General features: G+C 35.1%; 2 long non-coding RNA genes across 14 annotated transcripts in view; one reads left to right on the forward strand and one right to left on the reverse strand.

Annotated features, from left to right (window-relative positions):
• The window catches only part of LOC143226270 (uncharacterized), an 86,237-nt gene that overhangs the window by 55,181 nt on the left and 7,213 nt on the right, over positions 1–23,843 (forward strand). For 4 of the 13 annotated variants that reach the window (XR_013014513.1, XR_013014495.1, XR_013014501.1 and 1 more), the window contains 2 exons: positions 3,192–3,421; positions 9,810–11,132. The exons of 2 other annotated variants lie outside the window; for them this stretch is intronic. This is a non-coding gene — a long non-coding RNA (uncharacterized LOC143226270). Of the gene's footprint in view, positions 1–439; positions 2,165–3,191; positions 3,422–3,740; positions 4,246–9,809; positions 11,133–15,067; positions 15,393–23,843 lie in introns of those variants that run through there. 7 more of the 13 variants (XR_013014515.1, XR_013014517.1, XR_013014502.1 and 4 more) reach the window with 4 other exon arrangements.
• LOC143226269 (uncharacterized) lies at positions 2,312–10,065 on the reverse strand. The gene is made up of 3 exons (XR_013014482.1): positions 9,952–10,065; positions 8,140–8,178; positions 2,312–3,356 (listed from the first exon to the last, which is right to left on the reverse strand). It is a non-coding gene; the product is annotated as an uncharacterized LOC143226269 (long non-coding RNA).

Here is a 23,843-nt window from a genome sequence, read left to right on the forward strand (position 1 = left end):
TGGTACAGCAGTAACTCTACAGATTTACAATGTTAAAATTAGTGATTCAATTCCCCTCGGTGGACTCAGCAGATAGCCCAATGTGGCTTTGCTATGAGAAAACACACACGCCAGTTCAATTAGTAAAAGGTAAAAGATTTTTACCCAATATAGTTATCATAGAAAACTCTAATTCAACATTTTCTACCTCAAAATACTTTAGAATTGGTTATTTTATCATTTTGTAACATTTTTTAAATAAAATTGGAAAGAAAATTTAAAAAATGTAAACACTTGTTTGCATACAGCTTTGAGGGGAATCTCTTGTAAATGGTGCGACTTTAAATTATTTTCAAATTTTCATTCCATCCCAAAACATTGGTTTATAGATAAATAAACTATCATACTTTAAATACATAATTAAACATTTTATGTTTCTTTCCTTATTTTATTATTACAGTTTTTCAATTCCACCCTTTTATAATGTCACAGCATGTAGTCTGAACTACAATGAAGAAAAGCATAAAGAATATAGCTACAAATAAGGTTTGAATGCCATTAGATGGAGCATATTATAAACTGTTTCCATCAGTGTGAAGCAAGTAAAATATTTAAGCAGAGGTCCTCAGAGATGAACAGAGGAATCTTGTGAAAAGTTTAGTAAACATAAAACTAAACTAGAGATCTGATACTTTTATTTTTAGTTTCTTTAGGTGTGTTTCTCATTGTTAAAAGGTTTTTTTGTATTAAATTATATCTGTTTGAAAGCTATGAAAAGTTTCTCTTACGACCAGACATTAGTTAAATTTAGAGGGTAGTGAAGGTAACACCAATATATTATTTTGATTCAAATCCTTATTTATTTTGTTAGGTTTATTGTATGTAAATAACACAAGTAAAATAACTTGATGAAACTTACATGAATAGATGGCAAATGCCTGTTGGAGAAAAACAAGTGTAGATGATAACATTTGGAAAGTCTTCCACCTCTCGTCTTCAAGTGGAAGACTTCAAAATGTCATCCTCTACACTTGTGATTTTACAGCAGTTATCGTCCATTCAACTAAGTTTCATCACAAATACTCTGTTTAAACAAACAATCAAAGAATAGTAAAACAACGTGTTATTTTGTGAAGATAGATTGGTCAAGTCTAAGAATATGGTTAGCAAACATATTTTTAACTACTCTGACCACTTTGGTGGTGATACCTTTGTTAAAGTTCATGATGGTAGGTTATGAATAAATCTTTGTAACAGAAAGAGCCAGAAAATTTGAAAAGTATTAATTACTGAAGAAGGTATACAACAAATCTCAATAAAAATGTATTTATTTTCATTATGATTGAATATTCATATCTTTTATCAGGCTTGCAAAACTGTGTCAATAAAGCACCAACTATCTGTACAAATGTAGCTGTTCTGTTTTCACAGTTTTCAGAAAATATTTACAGGGTCATCACTGTGACCAGTTGTACTTGGGCACAGTTTATAATTTGTCAAATTAGCTCTTCTGAGCCATTAGGTTTAAATGTTTGTACTTTAGCACAGATGTGACACCATTTAAGAACTTTCATGAAATTGTATTTTGTAAACATGAAAATGTAATTATATAAAGCTGTAGGTTTGAATTTGGGTATTTGTCTGTAGTTTGCACTAAATACTATAAAAGTGATTTGGAAGTCAAGATAATGAAATTTCATATCCAGAAGTACTTAAAATATTATAATTGTAAATTATTCATAGTGAAATGGTAAAACACCCTTTATGTTAAAATGTAAAACTGTGACAGTTATGCTGTACAACATAGTGATTAAATGCTAACAAAGCTTTGTGGAAACTTAACGATAACCACGATGTCACATTACATTTCCCAGATAAATATTCTTCAAGATTTTAATACATTTCACCATTTCAACTTGTGACTGGTTAGATATCTCACAATAATGTTAATATGATATTTTTATTTTAAAAAAAATTTCAGGATTGGTAATTTTCAATTTTGTTTGTATAAAATACAGCTTTTCTATAAAAAATATTGTCTGGTCATTAGTAACTTTAGTGACACAGATTTTATCGTATCATTATTATTTATCTCAGATGCATTGCATGGTATTTTTAAATATTGTAAGTATATATTTTAAAGTGTCTAACAGATTGTATTATTTCTGTATAAAATTGTTCAATATTATTACGTTCTTTATGACAGAGACTTTTTTACTTTGAAAATAATTTATGTTTTGCAATAGATTATGTCAAACAACCTCATGTTGGATTAAAGTTATTAATGGTATTTATCAAGTTTTGGACTTCATCATAACGATGACCAGAACAGTTTAAAATAGTTCCAATTTATCTTCTTCATTTCTATGACTTCTAATAGATCAGATATTATTATTTCTTTGTTTTTTCTTGTCACATTTTTGAGGTTTATTTCAGTAATAATTTTATATTTTTCATTTATATCTTTGTTATGGATATTTAAATATAAAACTTTGTAATTTCTCAAATGTGTGTCAAAATTCTTTATCATGTAAATTAGGGTTTCCCAGAATGGTTGATATTGATCCCCTTGGTTTGGTGAGACTGTAAAGGGGTGAATAAGGACTTAAGTGTTGATAGGAGGACAGAAATAACTCCTGTGCTAAAGTTGGCCTATGCATCTAACTGCTGTATGACTCTCCAAGTTTGTATGTTGTTAAAACTGCAATTAGTCATGTAAATGGTTGGACTTCTGAAGAGACAGAGAAATACGTTTAATGTTAGAAACTTCAGGGACTCAAACTCTGAACCCTACAGTCCGATATTCATCAGGCAACTTTTAGAGAAAACCTCATTCTTTTTTCACATTTTATGTTTCCTAATGATTGCATCATAAAAGTTGATTATATTTTGAAGTTTCACTTCTAATTTATGTTCTAAGAATTTGAGAATCAGTGACCGCTTTATAAATTTCTAAAGGGGTCAACATCTCAAAAGGCTTTAGGAAATCCTGATATTATTTTGATATATTTAGGTGTATGGTATACGACGTACTTGTGCTGTTTATGACCTCCAAGTTCTTATCATTCATGTTCTATGTAAAGTATAAAATCAGTGGCCTTTTTTAATCATTTCAAACCAGTTCATGTGTTTGGTCGAATAAACGTACGACAAAAAATTTGTCATTATCAATTGCTAACTAATTTCTGTGTGTTATGAAAACAATGATTCAGGTCATTCTGAGTCAGACTTAGAAGAACAGCAGTGACACAGCTAGTTGCACCAGTGGTAGTATAACTGAGCATGGAGTCGAAGAAGAAGAGTTGAGTGACTACGGTGAGCACAGTGGACTTGGTGTTGAGAGTGTCACGAGCACTGCTGTTGACTGCAATGGAAGACTAGAAGAAAATTTGACTAGTAATAAGGCAGTTCTGCAAAACGGACTTGATTATATTAGCAAAAGGTAATAATTGTTAGCATTGGCAAAAATATACAGTTTCTGAATGAAGTTGCACAAATTCTTGAATGGCTATAAGTAAGCAAACTATAGCAGCAAGCGTGATAGTTAAATTTTCCTAAGACCAAGTTCCGTAGCTCTTAGCCATATTCAGTTGTATAAATGATAATTTATAGAACTGGAAAATTAACTTGATTAATCAATATAATCAATTACCTATGAGTATTTATAAATTATGCCATATAAAATAATTCATTAATTGGAGTTACTGTAAAATCAGTTGATGTTGCAAAAGTAATCAACTGATAAAGTTGATGTTCCCCAGTTTAGTGAAAATGTCGAGAGACCAGTAAATGATAAAGAAAATGATTCTACAATGACAAAACATCAAAACCACTAACCTCTCTGACAATGATGAACAGCTGGAAATACTGGAGAAGAGAATCCAAGTACATGGGAAACAACAAGGAAAGTAGAGAGCTAAAAACCCTGAGTTCCACACCCAACGAGTAGTGAAAGAAAGGACAAACAGGGATTGCCATCCCAAAACAGACATTACACAGATAAGATAAACAGTAATTATAAACATTTTATCCTGATACACGAAATCTCAAGATACCTATTATCAGAATATAAATGTAGAGAGAGCCACGAGACAAGCTCAGCCCTATCTTTCCTCAAATAAAATGCTAAGACGATCAATAATCCATATACAACTTTTCTCCAGGGGAAATGCAACACCGACATACCGCATAAGAGGTAAGACCTGTTGATAAAGAAATTACAAATTAGGTATAATATAAGCAGGACTGGAACAAAAAATCGTTCATAATATAATGAGAAGACAAAACATCAAACCAAAGAACGTCAAGAGAGGAAAGGAACCAAACCACAAAGCATTTTAAACCAGACTTTGCTAATGTCAAGTCAAACGGAATATTAAAGGAAGATGCAAGATGACCCAACCATCTGGCCTTGAGAAGATTCGTTTGAGCTTTACTAATCTGAGAGTAACGTCTCCATCACAGCAAGAGCAGTACCAATGGAAGAAGGACAGATGTAAAGATGTTGACATCATGTGTATGGCAACACAAGTCCAACAGGAACATCATGAGATAACTAGATACTTTGAAGCGTGTTAAAAATAAAAAACGAAACATTCTCAGTGGTCAAGGTATGCAGCAGAAGAAACAATTGGCAATCTTAACACGAACCTTGATGAAACTAAACAGAATCTAATTTTAATACAAAGGGTAAAATCACATTTTTAACAAAAAGTATAAATCGTTGGTTATTCGTAGAATTGCTATAAATGTATCCAAAAACAAAATATTAGGTACAGTAAAAAGTACGTAAACAAGTAAAGTGATAGTGTAGATGGATAGTGTTTAAAACGATTTAAATCATTACGTTGATTAGCAAATTTATTTCGTTTTACATATACCTCATAGAAATTTTACGAATAACTACCATTCCATATGTTTTTATTTCCTATTTTACAAGTGTATGATCTCTAAAAAACAAACAGATGTAGTCATTACGTTTTATTTTACTCACTAGATGGCAGGTCACACATTATCAGAGAAGATTTTCGACCTCTGTTTTGATCAAAATCACAAAAAACAGTTACTAAATCATTAAGAGGTTATCGAGTAATAACGACATCTGGTCTTGTTTCATAGCTGGAAGTGTTTGTTTGTTGTTAAGCGCAAAGTGTTGCAGTGCAGTATCTGTACTCTGTCCAACACAAAATTCGAATAAATTAATATTTTAAACCTCAGATATAACGGTTAGCCTCCAGAGCTTTGCTTGAAAAAATATAGGGCTATATGTTTTGTCCATTAATGGAGGTCTCTATTCCCAAATTTTAAGTGGATAGCCACACCGTCATCCCATCAGAGATGGCATTTGATTGGCTAATTAAGCAAAGTTCTAATCAACTTTCTACCGTATTTACTAAAGAGAACTTAACCTCGGATTTTGCGTTGTAAGTCTGTAATTTTACCACTGACCCACCAAGGGACCTTGTAAAGAATGTTTATTTGCAATACTTTCACAAAAAGAAAATCTTGAAAGAACATTTAATTTTTATCTGTTGTTATAAATATTAGTTGAATGCATGTATTATATTTCTCGCTGGATAGTAGAAAAATATGAGGTTTATAAGGCTAAACTTTGTCGTTCCAGTCCCCTCCATGAACACAGAATAGATAGCCTACTGTATAGCTCTGCGATTACCAAGAAATAACTACAATAGTAACAATAATAATACCACTATAATATATTCACGTGTTAACATGAATTTCTGGGTTACAGATTTCTCGTTTTAGTTGGTGCGACCTCTACGCCAAAGTATTTTTTATTGTATTGTTGATATGCGTCTCAGAATAAAGGTCTTGGAGCCTAGTTGTAGTTAGGAGAGAATTATCACAATGTACAATATGCCAAGAGTTACTTTAGTGTCTGAAAAATATCCACAAACACCAGTAAATAGAAACTATTTTAAACACTCGTGTTGTTGAGAACTCAAATTTGGAACGAATTCCCTCAGCTGCAGGTAGGCGGCGCCAGTAAACACATCACGAAGCTCTTTTGTGGGGTAGGTATATATATATATATCAGGTTTAGAAAGTGCGATAGAGACTGTCGAATTGACAAGAACTATGCACAAACGTTATCACAAGGGTAGGAAATCTGGTGTTCTGTGTCCACCACAACAGGTGATACACGAGTGAGGTTTATTAATCTCATGGTCTGGCCTGGCATAAATTTTTAAAACAAATGATTTTCTTAATGTTAAGTAACTCTCCCAGTGGCATAGGAGTACGTCTGGGTATAATACCATACATGGGATTTTATGTTTTTAACCTTTTTGTTCTCATTTCCTTCTACTTATTTGTTTCAACAAAACGTGAATTGAAGGACGTAGAAGTTTTGTTTGTTTCTAAATTTTGCGCAAAGCTATTCGAGGGCTATCTGCGCTAGCCGTCCGTAATTGTGCAGTGTAAGAATAGAGGGAAGGCAGCTAGCCCACACGGCTGTAAGGGTTAGTATATTTGGTGCGACGGGGATTCGAACCTGTGGTTTACAAGTCGAACGCCTTAACCCACCTGGCTATGCCGGACCTTATAGAGATTTTCTTTTCAACTGAAGTAAGTTGATATGAGCCAGTAAGTTCCGTTTGAAAACATTTAGTTAAGTATAATGGTGAAAGTTTCTTATTCCTGTCATGAACTTGTACTTCGTGTTTTATAATTAATTTGTGACTCTACTGTTATCATGCAGTACATGTAAAATGACTCTTTGACATCACATTTGTTTGGAACGAAAGTTCACAAGCGTTTTTGTTGCTTTTTGTGGCATAGTTTGTCATCTTACGGAAGATATTTCTTAGCGTAACAATGATTTTGAAGAAAAATCCACTTACTAGACTTGTTCCTTGAGGAAACCAGTCTTCCCAGTAGCATGGTGGTATGTCTGTGGACTTACAATGCTTGAAAACAAGTTGAGATACTAAATGTGTGCTAAACACAGAGAGCCCCTTTCCGGAGCTTCTCAGTTAATAAGAAAGAACAAATTGAACTGTTCCCCTGCAGTGGCGGATAACGAAAATCTTAAAATACCAATTTCAACATCAATAAATTTTATCGTACTTTTAATAACTGAGTCTAACAAATAAAAGATATGTTTTCTTTCTACTTTTAGAATACTTAGAGGTCTTCCCCAACTCACTGTGTGGGTATACAATTGATGACCACATGCCAGGGTCATACAATTAATAGGGAGGACACTATACGGACCCTAAGCCATAGAAGTATAGTACCACGTATACCCCCATAGTTGTTGGGTTTGACCCCAATAAAAACTTTAAGCAAAAGAACGTCTTAATATATGATTTGCTACTAAATAACACAATGGTGTTAACTAAGTTTATAGGCCAATTTCTATTTTACAAACACTTTTAATTGTCTAAAGTTTCACGTTATTTGATAAAAATAATTTAATTTGTTTTATTATTTACTTTTTATTAAAGTCAAGTTGTGCATAAATTATTTATCTATTGAAAACACTATAAGGGTGACATCATACACCTAAACTGCCCTGACATCTAGTGAAATGTGAATTACATTCAGTAAATAAGATTATTAATTATTAGAACATGAGCTGTTAAATTATTGTGTGGACATTTGTTATTTATTTTATTTCTACAAATAACTTTAATAATATGATAAAAGTATAAAAGTAATATATTTTAAATATCATTTTATGTTTATTTGTCTTTCTGAATTATTTACTATAATATATGAAAAATACTATTAAGCACAATCTACATTACATAAACTAAATGTGTAAATTCTTACTGGTTGAAGTATAATATTTATAATTGGTTAAAGATGTAATATTGAAGGCATTTTACAATGTTCTTCATTGTGACCAACACTTGTTTTAAAAGTACAGTTTTCTTTCATTGTTTCATGTTTAACTATATGGTGTAAGTAAGCAACATTGACCACGATATAATATTTCACATTGTTCGTATGTCATTTGAATAAATGGGAAGAGAAACATGGTGTTCTAATTAGTAGTTTTAAAATCTAAAACACATTATTATACTTGTGTTGTGAATTGTTTGTATATTTTTTTTATCAGTCAGTAAGTAAAATACCACTGGTATTGTTATTTGAACAATAAACAGAGATGCGAGGAATGTGAAAAAGTATTACCTCTTGTCTATTGTTGGCTTTGTTCTTTCGAGGACTAGCCTGCAATGTGAGAAAGACACAGATGAACTGTACAAAGAGATGGGTCGATATGCAAATAATTAAACGTGTTAAAAGATAGAAATAAATACAGTTTCATAATATCTTATTATAAATGAAGCTGAAAGTTCATTCTCAATCCCATATCTAAAGGTTTTCTTGATAATTTGTATAGTAAAACTACTTACACTTATGAAATACTATTTAATAGTGGTATAGATATGTCTCGTACACAATGATTTTTTTAAAGATAAATTTAAGTATGGGATTTGATATAACTAGATTATGAGACATTAAAGTTCTTAATATAATTGTAAAATGATACTAAATGCATAATGAAAAATATTTGAAAATACAGAGAATTTACAATAGAAATCATCTAAGACTAGAGGGTTTGTTTGTTTGTTTTGGCACAAAAACAGGTAGTCCCTAATTTCATAGAGGGAAGGCAGCTACTCATCACCACCCACCGCCAACTCTTGGGCTACTCTTTTACCAACGAATAGTGGGATTGACCGTAACATTATAATGCCCCCACGGCTGAAAAAGCAAGCATGTATTGGTGCGAGTGGGATTCGAACTCGCGACCCTCAGAACGCCTTAACCCATCTGGCCATGCCGGGCCCTTTTATTGATAAGCAGAAAACAACGTTTCTACCTTCCTAAGTTATCTTTGTTAACCTGACGATGACCTCGGAACGTTGTTTTCTCCTTATCAATAAAAGTATTAATACCCATACCAGCCGTTCTGAGATACATTTTTATTTCAAGTGGGGTTTCCGTCATGAAGATTTTTTTTTCTGTTGCGAAAGAAAGAAATACATTTGTATAATTTCGGTGTATGAAAACTATAAAAACAATAAATAAAATAATAAAGACATTTTTGTTTTTTCTTAATAATTTGCTAAACTGCAATTCAACAAACATAACATATTCTTCAGAATATTGGTTAAATTGTGGTGAATTATATATTGGTGAAGCAAATCGTTTAAAATTAAAGATAAATTTATACAAACTCGTTATACGTAAGGTCCCCAAAACAAGGAGCATTTCATACCTACAAACATTTTAATGAAAGTATTTTGAGAAAATTTTAAATTCAGAAAGAATCCTGTTTTTCACGTTTCCAATCTTGTGTCCCGGTATAGCCAGGTGGTTAAGACGTTTGACTCGTAGTCTGATGATCGCGGGTTCGAATCCTAGTCGCACCAACATCCTCGCTTTTCACCCGTGGGGGCGTTATAATGTGACGGTCAATCCCACTATTCGTTGGAAAAGAGTAGCCCAAGAGTTGGCGGTGGGTAGTGACGACTAGCTGCCTTTCCTCCTGTCTTACGCTGCTAAATCAGGAACGGCGAGCGCACATAGCTTTCGCGTAGGTTTTTCGCGAAATTTAAAAACAAACAATAAAAGTGTTAATAGCCATGCCAGCTGCTCCCTATTGTTATTTCTTATGGGCTTATTTAATAATTTATTTAAATTGTTGTGTTTGCTTCTTGATAAATAATTTTATTATGCTTAGATTATTATTTACTGTGTGTTTGTATTACATGTGTTTTGGATATATACAGAGTGTCCCAAAAACATGTATACACACTTTAAATGATTATAACTCAAACTTTCTTATTTTACAGATACAACGGATTTGAAGTAATGGAAGAAGTAAAACTAAGCTTTGATAAAAGGAAAGTTATCTTAAAGTGTTACTGGAAGTGTAAGAACGTAGCTGAAGTGTAAAGACGGTTTTAGAAAGGAGTTTCAAACATATCCACTCACCATTACTCGTATTAGAGACACGTTTCAAACAAATGGAACTGTTCAAGACGTTCATAAAGGGCGTTCTGGAAGCCTGCAGTCGTCCACCAGTTCCACACGAGAAGCAGAGCTGTGGGAAAGTCTCCACCGATCTCCAAGAAAATCTATTCGGCAAACAGGAATCCCAAAATCGAGCGTCCATCGCATATTGAAGCACGCTCATTGGAAAAGTTTTATTCCAGCATTAGTCCACACCCTCAATGAAGATGATTCTGACTGGATTTGGTGAGTGGTACCTGACAAAAACTGTAGAGGATGCACAGCTTCCAAAAAAGATTGTCTGTAGCGATGAGGCCGCATTCAAGTTAAGTGGCTCAGTTAATCGCCACAATTGCACCTACTGGGCTCATCAGAACCCGCCTGTTACGGTTTAACACCACGTAAACTTACCAGTGGTTAACAGTGTGGTTTGGATTATCAGCGTTGGGCATAACTAGACCATTTTTTTTTTCGAAAACACAAACACTGGTCTCGTTTATTTGAACTTGTTGCAAGAATCTAGCGTGTCACGCATTCGAGAGCAATTTGGAGATGAGGAGTTTTTTTTTTCCAGCAAGATGGAGCACCTCCCCACTACCATCGTAATGTGAGGGCCTATCTTGACAAAACTTTGCCGAACAGATGGATTGGGCCAAGAGGTAGCAGTGAATTACCCCCCCCGTTCACCAGACCTAACATCTCTGGACTTTTTTTTTATGGGGATACGTCAAAGATAAGGTTTGTAACACAAAACCTGCAAACATCAATGAACTGAGAGAAGCAGTTGAAAGAGAATGCGCCCAAGTACCAAATAAAATGATTCGTTAAATCTCACCGCGTTATCAGCAGTGCCCGGATCAGAACGGTCATCAGTTCGAACACCTGCGATAACTCAAAAGATTCTACAGTTGTCTTCTTAAACTTGGATTATAAAACCTAGATATATCTTAATAAACATTGTATTTATAATCATTCAAAGTGCGTATACATTTTTTGGGACACCCTGTACACACACGTATCTATTACTGCGGACGATTCACTCTCTCTCGTCGTTTGGGTATTAATATATACCCAGAAGGGTCAAGTGCACTTGGCCTCTTCCTTTTCTTTGTTTATCTGAACTGTTTAATGTGTCAATAAATATTACATGAGAGCCAGAGTAACCCGCACTTGCTCAGGCCCCTATCAGTGCAATGTTCATGCATCATTCACCAATGTATTTGGTAAGAACATATCATTTCTCTTTACAGTTCCATCAATCGCACTTCCATAATAGGGGATCAGCTAAAAATATTTACGTAAATTACCTTTCAATGTTTATTTTCAAGTTCCTCACTAATGTGATGTTTAGTTCATAGGTGGCCTGTTTTTATTTTATTTCTTTAATTATTAGTTATTAATCTAATGTATACCGGCTCGACATGGCTAAGCGTGTTGAGGCGTTCGACCCGTAATCCGAAGGTTGCGGGTTCGAATCCCGGTCGTACCAACACTTTCAGCCGTAGGGGCGTTATAATGTATCAGTCAATCCCACTATTCGTTGGTAAAAGAGTAGCCCAAGAGTTGGCGGTGGGTGGTGATAACGGGCTGCCTTCCCTCTAGTCTTACACTACTAAATTAGGGACGGCTAGCGCAGATAACCCTCGAGTAGCTTTGCGCGAATATTCAATCTATCGATCTCACATAATAGTTCATTTTTTCTCCATTTTTATCAAAATGTTTTATTGTTCTTCGTAGGAGTCTATCTACTATTATTGACATGTTTGAATATTTATGCATAAACTTTGGTGACGCAGATCTAGGTATTTTATACCATCGTGAGTAATGTATTTTGTGTTGTCACTACGGGTAATTTCCGTTATGATTTGGTTTGTTTTGAATATCGCGCAAAGCTGCACGGGGGCCATCTACCCTAGCCCTCCCTAATTTTGCAGTGTAAGACTAGAGGGAAGGCAGTTAGTCATCACCGCCAACGCTTGGGCTACTGTTTACAAACAAATAGTGGAATTGACCGTTACATTATAACGCTCCTACCGCTGAAAAGGCGAACATGTTTAATGTGACGAGGATTTGAACACGCAATTCTCAGACTTGCGGTGTGAGTCAGCAGACATTCCGCTGTGCCACTCGTGGGGGATGATGAAATTAATTATTATAAACTTTCAAATGTACATTATTTATTGACATTTCTAGATAAAAACTCTAATGTATTTTGTGTAATATTTTTGATAAAAACATCAGATCACATAGACTCTTTAATTTTTTCAACATGAATTACTGTTTGTTGGTATAATTTCTAATTTACGTGTATATAACAATTTAATTTTATTATATGCATACGTACTGATATATCTTCAACCCTTCTGTATAAGAAAACACAGGATCGAACCTCGGTCATGACAAAAACTAGTCCTCAGCAGTAGTATCCTGACAACGGCATCCTGACGAAATGATTTAGTATTTAGTAAGTTTTATTATTTAGGTACACTAATAAAAAATTAGGTGTATAATAATAATTAAATTTTAGGTAATCATACAAGGTACTATTTTTCTCGCCTTCTACTGGAATAAATCAGAAAGAAAAATAATGATAAAATATTTTATAACCTTTTAAAAATTGTAGTTAAATCACTAGTTTCTCGCCATCTGCCGGAATAAATGAAAAAAGAAGAGTAACGAAAATTATTTTATAACATTTTAAAAATTGTAGTTAAATCACGAAAACTTACACGTCACATGAACACGTTTTTATTTTATATCTCTTTAAAATTATCTTCAGTTTCTAGATTTAAAAAATCGAAATTTTATTTTTGGAAACCAAGTTTCTTTCTCTACACTGTAAACTAGACATTTATTCACTTTAGAATGGAAACAAAAATTAGTAAATCGTAAATATCGCAAAAACGAAAAACAATTCCAGAATTATATTATACTGAAACTCTTCCCAATTTGATTGCAAGGAATAAAATAAGATAGAATACGGTATCAAAAGCTAAGACTAAATGAATTTAGTCCCACTGGTAATATTCTAAAATATAAGTTTGTTTGTTCGGAATTTCGCGCAAAACTACGCCAGTATTGTCTTCGCTGGCTGTCCCGAATTTAGCAATGAAACACAGCTAGGGAAGGTAGCAAGTTATCACTACCCATCGCCAGCTTTTACTTACTTTTTTACCAACGAGTAATGAAATTGAGTATAACATTATAGCGTCCCCATTATAATGGCTGAAAAGGGCAAGCATGTTTGGCTGGGACGAGATTTCGAGCCCGTGACCTTCACATAAGAAGCCACGTGCCCTAACTACCTCGCCATCATTTTAATACATTTTACAATTTTTAGACTCCATAACATGTTCCATACGGAAGTGAAAATGCACAACCGGTGTGTATGGTATTAAAAGTTTCATCTTCAATTTTTTGGGTACGAATACTTTTTTTAAAAATATCAGTTTCCATAAAACGTCATATTAATAACCAATGATTGAAATAGATAGCTCAGTAATTTTATTGTGTTCTTGGAGTTAGCTCAGAAGTTCTTTTGTAATCCTTCATGAAACTAAATGAAAAGTTTTGCTATATTCTCCAATTAGGTTTGCTTGTTTTGAATTTTCACTCAAAGCTACACGAGGGCTATCTGCGCTAGTTATTCTTAATTTAGCAGCGTAAGACTAGAGGGAAGGTAGCTAGTCATCAACACCTACCGCCAACTCTTGGGCTACTCTTTTACTAACGAATAGTGGGATTGACGGTCACTTTATAACGCTCCCACGGCTGAAAAGGCTAGCATATTTGGTACGACGGGGATGCGAACCCGCGACCCTCAGATTACGAGTCGAACGCCATAACCCGCCTAGCCATGCCGGGGCCCTCCAATCAGGTTAAACGTTTCTCTCTAAACAATGATATTAACTAACATTTACTGTCTGCCCCAAAGTAAAACTCTACCAAACTGTATCTGATGCTGTTAGAATGAGCCGTGTTGAAATTATAGAAATAAATTTATCTGCCAAATGTCTACTTTACTTTTGTAAGTTTCTAGAAAATATATCTGGAGGAATCAATAAAGAATAATGTTGCAATTGGCTGTTTACAATACAATTTGGCTGTTTACAATCAATGGTTGTTTACAATTTGGCTGTTTACAATCTGGTTGTTTGGTAAAATTTGTTCTGAAAAACAACAACAAAGTAATTAGACTCCTGATTAAGTTATTGTTATTTTCTTTGTAAACGAGCATTATGGTTGTAGTTCATTCCAAAGCATAACGTAATTAAAGAAACTTTCTCGTAACAAAACAAACAGCAGATGGTTGAATTACGCTTCGGATAATGACAGAAACTTTCACAGACGCATCATGTTTTTGGAAACTTGACATTCCCACACGTTAGTTAATTAGGATACAATAAACTTTAGAGAGTTTAAAAAGTAGAACAAATAATGTGCTGCAGAAAGATTATGATTGGGTGAACTAATCTCCACGTATTTATTGATGTTGATGACGTCTTTACAGGGTATGAGTGTATAAGTTTCAGAATGAAGCTATTATAGTCTCTTAGCATGCTAACATTCACAAAGATTGGATGTTGTCTTTATAGTTTTCATCTCAATTTCTGTGGTCCTCTTTTCTATCATATGTGCTAAATCTTGATATCCTACATTGAGTGACGGGATTCGAACCTTCAACTTGCACATTGTGAGTTGAGAGCCACAATCATCAATCCATGACAGCCCTTGATGCAAAACCAATCGTAATCAAATCACTAACTTGTATCGTGAGAAACTTGGCGATTATTTAATCTGTTATTTATTTTCGTCAGCTTTTTCTATGTGACCGACTTACTGAAACAGTTATGTGGAACTTGAGAACAAATCGTTGTTGTTAACTCTACCCTTAGCAACAACTCATGCTTGGTTTGTTTCTCTGTAAGGTCGTTTACTCTCGACAAGAAAACCATGACGTCATGAGTTAAACAACTTTGACAGACGTTTTAGTTGTTGTATAAGTAAGGCTTCTTTAATTTTGTGTTTGTTTATGTTTGTTTCTTTATTTAGTATTTGAGTGTTTTCAATGGTTATGTTGTGTTTATTTGACTTGCAGTGTTCGAAAACGTGTGAAGGTGACTTTTTATCGACACACAGTTACACAACCCCTTTCAAACATGTGGTCAGCTTCCGGTCAGTTACCTCTTTCTTTGTGAACCTGACGATGACCGAAGAAGGTCGAAACGTTGTTCGCTCTTCTATGTAAAATATTTTCTCAACCCAAACGAGCCGTTTTTGCATATAAATTTCTCAACAAGTGGGTTTCTCGTCATCACTGATTAACTTTGACAGACTGCTGCACGTGGGATTTGGTGCCGGTTTCGATGCCCAGTGGCCTAAGGAGGACAGTGAAAAAAAAAGGATTGAAGCAAACAGCAGAAACAGAAACAGTGGATATGCAAGTAAGGATCGTTCGGAGTTGCTGTTAAAAACCTGGAATGTTTCTAGTTTGTGACTTAAACTTATTTATTATTATATGACTAGCTTTTCAAATAAAAAGTGCTAACGGTTGTACAACAATATCTTGGAAACATATCTAATAACAAATAAACGTAAAAAACATAACAGACTATTGGATTGTTTATTTCTGTTTGCTAGAACTGATATTTAAAGTGGAAATATGTGTGTGTGTGTGTGCTATTATGTGTAAGCATACTCTATATCCTTTGAATTTCTAGATTCGAAAAAAATACTCTATAACCTTTGACTTCGTAGCACCTAAAAAACGCCTTGTGACTTTTGACCTTCTAAATATGGAGAAGTACTCTATAACCTCTGCTCTTCTAAGACATGAGAAAAATGCTCTGTGATACGTGATCTCTACATCTGGAGAAACTCTTTATAACCCTTAACCTCGAAGACCTGGAAATATATTTTATGACCTTTGACTTTCATGTCTGGAGAAAAAAATATGACCATAAAATCAGCTTTATATTTTTCATAACAGCGTTTTATGCAGGACTGTGTATAAATATTATAATTCCAATTTTCCTTTTAGTTTGTTATTCAAGTTTACAGCGGTATTATTACTAGTTCTTATAGTAATAAAAATGCGTTTTCTCCCGATACCATCTGTACCGTCTTGTTTTCAGAATATGTTTGTTTTCGAATTTCGCTAAAGCTACACGACAGCTATCTGCACTAACCGTCCCTAATTTAACAGTTTAAGACAAGAGGGAAGGCATCTAATCATCACCACTGGTCGCCAACTCTTGGGCTACTCTTTTACCAACGAATAGTGGGATTGACCGTCACTTTATAACGCCTCCATGGCTGAAAGGGCAAGTAGGTTTAGTGTGACGGGGATTCGAACCCGCGATCCTCGGAGTCGAGTGCCAGTATCAACTGACCATGCCGAGCCTTTCAGAACCTCTACTTAATAAGTTATTTTCGTGTTCTTACCAGTGTAGGGAGTTTGCTGTGATCAGAAGTTAATATTAATTAGAGTTAAAAGAAAAGGGAAAATAAGAAAGAAATGGAACAGCTGTTTTGTAGGTGGTTTGTTCTCCTACTTAATAAAATGTAATTAATTAGTATTTTTGCTGTGTTTCTTTAAATTCACACATAATTCCACACAAAAGTTACACGAGGTTTATCTGCGCTAGCCGTCTCTAATTTAGCAATGTAAGACTAGAGGGAAAGCAGCTACTCATCACCGCCCACAGCCAACTCATAGGCTACTCTTTTACCAACGAATAGTGGGATTGACCGTATAATTATAACGCCCTCACGGCTGAAAGGTCGAGCATCTTTGGTGCGACCGGGATTCGAACCCGCGACCCTCGAATTATGAGCCTAAACCCCATGTCCTTGTCGGGGCCCTGAGAATCATTTCATGCGCACCTAAATTAAGTTGCTTCATTGTTTGTTGTTAAGCAATGGGCTTCCTTTGTAGAGCCCAACACAGGTATAGAAACCATGTTTTTGGTCTTATATGTTTTTAAACAGCTTATCTAATCAATAATTCATAAAACTAACTTAGCAGCACCAATGCTACATATCTTTTAAATGCCATATAAATACATGTTCAGAGTGTTAAATAAAAAAACAACATATATAACACACGTAGTGTTGTTTCTTATATCGGAGTTCAGGTTATAACAGTGAAAAATACATGGACCTAAGTAGGTTGCTATCTGCTTTTAGTTTCTTTTTATTTTAATATTGGTCAAATAGTAGACTTCTAGCGGTACACTGTGTTAAAAATCTACATAGCAATTGGAAGCATCCAGACGGTAAGTTGTTTTAATAATAGAAGAATTAATAGCTTGCCTTAAAATGGTAAGTAGTGTTAACAATACAGGAAGTGATTAGTAGCTCTGAAAGAGAAGTGTCCTAGAGAAGGTTTCACAGTAGTCACACTAAGTACACATTACATAATTCTAGAACTGTTTCACATCAGTCACACTAACCACACAATTCATAACTCTAGAACTGTTTCACATTAGTCACTAACTACACATTACAAAACTCTAGAACCGTTTCACATTAGTCACACTAACTACACAGTACATAAGTCTGGAACTGTTTCACATTAATGACACCAACTACACTATAAGTCTGGAACTGTTTCACATTAATGACACCAACTATACAGTACATAACTCTAGAATTGTTTCACATTAATGACACCAACTATACAGTACATAACTTTCGAGCTGTTTCACATTAAACTTAAGTCGAAATTGTTTCACATTAATGACACCAACTATACAGCGCATAACTTTCGAACAGTTTCACATTAATGACACTGACTAGTTTCACATTAATGACAGTACATAACTTTCGCACTGTTTCACATTAATGACACTAACTATACAGTACATAACTTTCGAACAGTTTCACATTAATGACACCAACTATTCAGTGCATAACTTTCGAAGAGTTTCACATTAATGACACTGACTACACAGTACATAAGTCTGGAACTGTTTCACATTAATCACACCAACTATACAGTACATAAGTCTGGAACTGTTTCACATTAATGACACTAACTACATAGTATATACGTCTGGAACTGTTTCACATTAATGACACCAACACCAACTATACAGTACTGACTAACAGTACATAACTTTCGAACTGTTTCACATTAATGACACCAACTATACAGTACATAACTTTCGAACTGTTTCACATTAATGACACTAACTATACAGTACATAACTTTCGCACTGTTTCACATTAATGACACCAACTATACAGTCACACAATAACAGTTTCTGGAACTGTTTCACATTAATGACACTAACTATACAGTACATAAGTCTATAATTGTTTCACATTAATGACACCAACTATACAGTACATAAGTCTGGAACTGTTTCACATTAATACTGACACCAACTATACAGTACATAAGTCTGGAACTGTTTCACATTAATGACACTAACTACATAGTATATACGTCTGGAACTGTTTCACATTAATGACACCAACTATACAGTACAACTATGACACTAACTACATGTATAATGGAACTGTTTCACATTAATGACACCAACTATACAGTACATAACTCTTGAATTGTTTCACATTAATGACACCAACTATACAGTGCATAACTTTCGAAGAGTTTCACATTAATGACACTGACTACACAGTACATAAGTCTGGAACTGTTTCACATTAATCACACCAACTATACAGTGCATAACTTTCGAAGAGTCTCACATAAGACAAAATATATTTTAAGTGCTTCCATAGATCAATTTTCGTACTAAATTGTGGGTTTGAAACTCCATGAGTCGCATTCGTTACCCTAAAAAAAATTGCAGTCTTCACTTGGGGTTAGCAGATATGTAGTAAGAGTAGCTGTCAAATCCTATTATACAGTTTGAGAAGAGTAGTCCAATCGTTAACGGTGGGTGATGTTGACTAGCTAACTTCATTCAATTCTGTTATTTTTAAAATTAAGGACGGTAACGCAGATAATAATACCTCCTGTACCTTTGCGCAGAACCAAATAAACCAATCAAAATCGGTTATACCTTAGTCACACTGACTCTACGACAACAAGAGAATGGTTTGTTTCACCGACATTATAATAAACACAAAGTGGATTTACCCTTACCCAGAGATTTTAATAATACTTAAGGTCTCCTCTGTAATTTGAGTTAACCCTAAGAGCCCGCATTTTGCCTTCGACCTACTTCTGGTGGAAGAGCGGTATGTCTTTGTACTTACATTGCTAAAAATCAGGTTTCGATACCTGTTTTACAGATATTACAAATAGCCCATTATGTTGCTTTGTGCATAACTACAAATAATTAATCAATAATATTACCGAAATATTCTATTTAAACAAAATTTAAATTTGTTCATTTTGATCCTATGACCCCAGTCACGCAACGCTGGTTCTGTGAAAATGCGAAAATAAAAACGGAATTATTGTTTTATGTCCTCAGTTTCCAACAACAGAAAAACTGTTTGTTTCCATGTTTAAAAATCACGTGGAACACTCGTGTTTCACTTCCGTAAACAACTTATTAAATCAACGTCACAAACTTAGGCTTAATATTCGAGAAAGCTCATATTAAGCAGAGGCCAGGTGGGTTAGGGCGTTCGACTCGTAATCTGAAGGTCGCGGGTTCGAATCTCGGTCGCGCGAAACGTGCTCGCCTTTTCAGCCGTGGAGGTGTTATAGCATGACCACTATTCGTTGGTAAAGAGTGGTCCAAAAGTTGGCGCTGGGTGGTGATGACTTGCTGCCTTCCCTTTGGTCTTACACTGCTAAATTAGGGACGGCTAGTGCAGATAGCTCTCGTGTAGCTTTGCGCGAAATTCAAAGCAAACCAATTTTATTGTTGAGGATTCGAACTTTAAAATAACGTAACAAAAGATAAACACGTTCCTATTTATTGGTTTCTCGACATAATTAATTTCATTTTATTTGTATTCGCAATTCTTTTCAAACTTGTAGCACTGGTTACAATACTTAGATCAGTATTTGCGTCAAACAAAACAAAACGATGGTGTTTGACTGTACATTAAAGGCTTTGAAGCTGCCAGTCTATGACCTTAAGATGATCGACATACGAGTTGACTTTCTAGTGCTATTAAAGTCATCTAATTTTTTTTATTAATCTACTTAAATGACCCACAATTCTCTTTTTGTTATACGTATGAATAAAAAGCGAAAAGGAAAATTTATGTCGTTCATTCATTGAGAACGGATATCAGTTAAATATTATGATAAAGTTAATGAAAATGATGTCTCGAACCTAAATTTCGAAACTGACTCCATAGATCGGCCCGGCATGGCCAGGTGGTTAAGGTGCTTGACTCGAAATATGATGGTCGCGGGTTCGAATTTCCGTCACACCAAACATGTTCGCCCTCTCAGCTGTGGGGGCGTTATGATGAGACTGTCAATACCACTATTCGTTGGTAAAGCGTAGCCCAAGAGTTGGCGGTGGTTGGTAATGACTATCTGCCTTCCCTCTGGTCTTACACTGCAAAATTAGGGATGTCTAACACAGAAATCCCTCATGTAGCTTTGCGCGAAATTAAAAACAAATAGATGAACGAAGGCCGATGTCTGACTTTCACTGTTGATATACATGGTTTCATGTAATAAACCATGTGGAGTCACATGGTTCATCTAGTGAATAACTATTGTACTTCTTCATTCATCTTTAAAATTTAAATTTTGTTTCGAAGTTCTTTGCAAATATAATTATATTACATCTAACAGATATAATTAGCTTTAGAATCAGGGTAATCAAATAGAAATTTCGCTGTGTTTGTATCTATGCATGTGGCTTTCGTTTACACATGAATAGGTCAGCTGAGAGAGTAAATATCCTTTAAAGTGTAGGGTAGAGACTGATTGAAATGATCAGGTTATGCACACACACTAAGTTTGTGGTTGAAACTTACTGAAATGACCCGGTAATGTACTGTAAGTTTGTGGTGAGTGTGTGTATTTTCTTATAGCAAAGCCACATTGAGCTATCTGCTGTGTGCACCTAGGATAATCGAATCCCTGATTTTAGCGTTGTAAGTCCGTAGACTTACCGCTGTACCAGCGGAGGACAACTTACTGAAATTATCCTCTGATGCATTCCATGTTTGTAGTTCAAATTTACTGAAATTATCTGATGATGTGTCGTTATTGTGTGTTGATTTTTACGCCCTTAACTTTGAATTAGAAGAAAGGCAATATCTAAAGCACCCACCGCACGCTCTTTGGCTACTCCAACAGTGGGGCCTGTCTGCCACGCTCGTAACGAACTCAAAACTTCAAAGTGTGTAATGATTTTTTGTGGGGTGGGGATTGAACTACAGAACTTCCAAAGGATAATCAGTCATGTTAAACAACTGGGCCGCACTCGACCTAGAAAATGACTGACATAACCTTGCAATGTACTCTGAGCGTGGAATATAGAGAGATGAACTGAAGGTGGGCTCTACGCGTGAGGAACATAGCATTAGAAATTGTTGAACTTTTTGTTTAAAATTAGATCCAAACCTCTAATACTTTGCGTTTCTTTCTTTTATATAACAGTAAGAACAATTTATAATTACGTTTGTTCAACCACAGCTATTAAAACTCGGTTTTCGCACTGCAAGTCCACAGACTGTGGAAGAGAGGACTTTTAAATTCGAATTCCAAATTATGATATCTGAATCAGCTATTAACCACGAACTTCTGATAAAAGAATATTTATTGACATCACACAAACATCCAAGTGTAAAGAACAATCGTAGATCTTTAAAAATTCTCTATTGATTCTTTTTTTGTAAAATAAATAACAATATTTTTTTTTCTGTGAAGGTGACATCAACACATGGTACAGCTTGCCAGATTTCAATATATCATAACAAATGATATTCTCGATGTACAGTAGTGGAATTATTTATTGAAACACACAAGTGATTCAGTTATGGGCGCCCGCAGGGGGGATAGGGGCACTCGCCCCAAACAAAAATGAGAATCACAGTCATTTCTTTATACATTCAGAACTTACATGTGTGTTTTTCTTTTAGCAAAGCCACATCGGGCTATCTGCTGAACCCACCAAAGGGAATCGAACCCCTGATTTTAACGTTGTAAATCCGTAGACTTACCGCTGTACTAGCGGAGGACCTGAATTTACATATGGGTAGTTTATTCATTTCACAATTTCTTACTACTTTGCCCCCATCTTAAAAACTTTGCCCCTACCTGGAAATATTTTTGAGGACTCCCCTGGATACAGAAGTCACAACTAATCAAAAGTGATGAATTTAGTTGTGGTCCAGAACATCATGACACAACGTTCACGCCATTCTTAATAACAATAGCTTGTTTCCTTGTTTTAGGTTTTCCAGTGAGTTTTCCGTTTAGACAGTGGTAAGTTTACGGACTTACAACGCTAAACTCGAGGGTTCGATTCCCCTCTGTGGACACAGCAGATAGTCCAATGTGGCTTTGCTCTAGAAAAAACACATCCTCCAATGGAACAGTGGTACGTCTGCGGACTTACAATGCTAGAAACTAGGTTTCGATGCCCGTCGAGGGCACAGCACAAATAGCCCATTGTGTTTAAATAAAAACAGACAAAAAACCTTTTTTCAGAAAAAAATAATTAGGGTTTTATTCCAGTCTCCAGGCAACAATCTAAGCACGTTGCTGTTGAATTGACGTTTAAAATAAAAATGTAAGAATAGTGAATAGAATATTCCAGTCGTTAGGGCACCAGACTCGCAACCCATGGGTCACGGGGTAGAATCCCCTCACCGAACATGTTCGCTCTTTCAACCGAGAAGAAGTCATAGTGTGACGGTCAATCCAACTATCCGTTATTAAAATGATAACCCGAAAGTTGGCGGTGGATGGTTTTTGACTAGCTTCCTTTCCTCTAGTCTATGACTTTAAAATTAGAAAGAGCTAGCGCAAACAGCCCTGGAGTAAGTTTCAATAAATAAACAAGTAACGAACTCTAGCATTGATGTGGAGAACTGGATATTGACGGATCCTCTACACATTCAAGCAAAACGTATATACCCAGCGAGCCATTTTATCTGGATCGTATTCTTTGAACACCATATTTTAGTAAAACTCAACCAAATATATTCAAATACGCATTTTAGCCTGTATTCCACTGAGCCAAAACTCTGTCGTATTTCTTTAGTTAGCCCCGGCGTGGTCAGGGCGTTCGAATCGTCATCTGAAGGTCGTCGGTTCGAATCCCCGTCGCACCAAACATTCTCGCACTTTCAGCCGTGGGGGCCGTTATAATTTAACGGTCAATCCTACTATTCGTTGGTAAAAAAGTTGGCTGTGGGTGGTGATGACTAGCTGCCTTTCCTCTAGTCTTACACTGCTAACTTAGGGAAGGCTAGTGCATATTTCCCTCGTATAGCTTTGGGCCAATTTCAAAAACAAAACAAACAATTTCTTGAGTTTTACAACTGTTTTTATTTTTATTCTACCAGTTGTACTTTTCTGATGGAAACAACATTTTATTAAATCTCGTTATCAGGTATTTGGTGAAAACGTTTTCAAATCGCACCAGACGAAAGACAGTTGTGATCAAAGCATTGTTTATACCAGCAACTGCAAAATGTAACCATTTTCATTTTTCCCTTTAATGTCATCCACCAATTAAAATTAGAGTTTAATAGCACACACACTACAAATATTAAATGTCTGTGTGTATGTGTGATTAGAAATGTTGCAAAAGTTACTAGGAACAAATCTTGAGGACATAATAGTGGTTTTATTTCGTGCGTTTTAAAGCTATATTGGTAAAGTTTGTTCTGGTACTAATAACTCCAACCCGGATTCAATTGGTAACTAGTGCTTTAAAACGTCTGAAACAGTTTCAACCGTACATAGTAAG

The sequence above is a fragment of the Tachypleus tridentatus genome, chromosome 9 (assembly GCF_004210375.1).
Source record: "Tachypleus tridentatus isolate NWPU-2018 chromosome 9, ASM421037v1, whole genome shotgun sequence".
In the NCBI taxonomy this organism is placed as follows: Eukaryota; Metazoa; Arthropoda; class Merostomata; order Xiphosura; family Limulidae; genus Tachypleus; species Tachypleus tridentatus.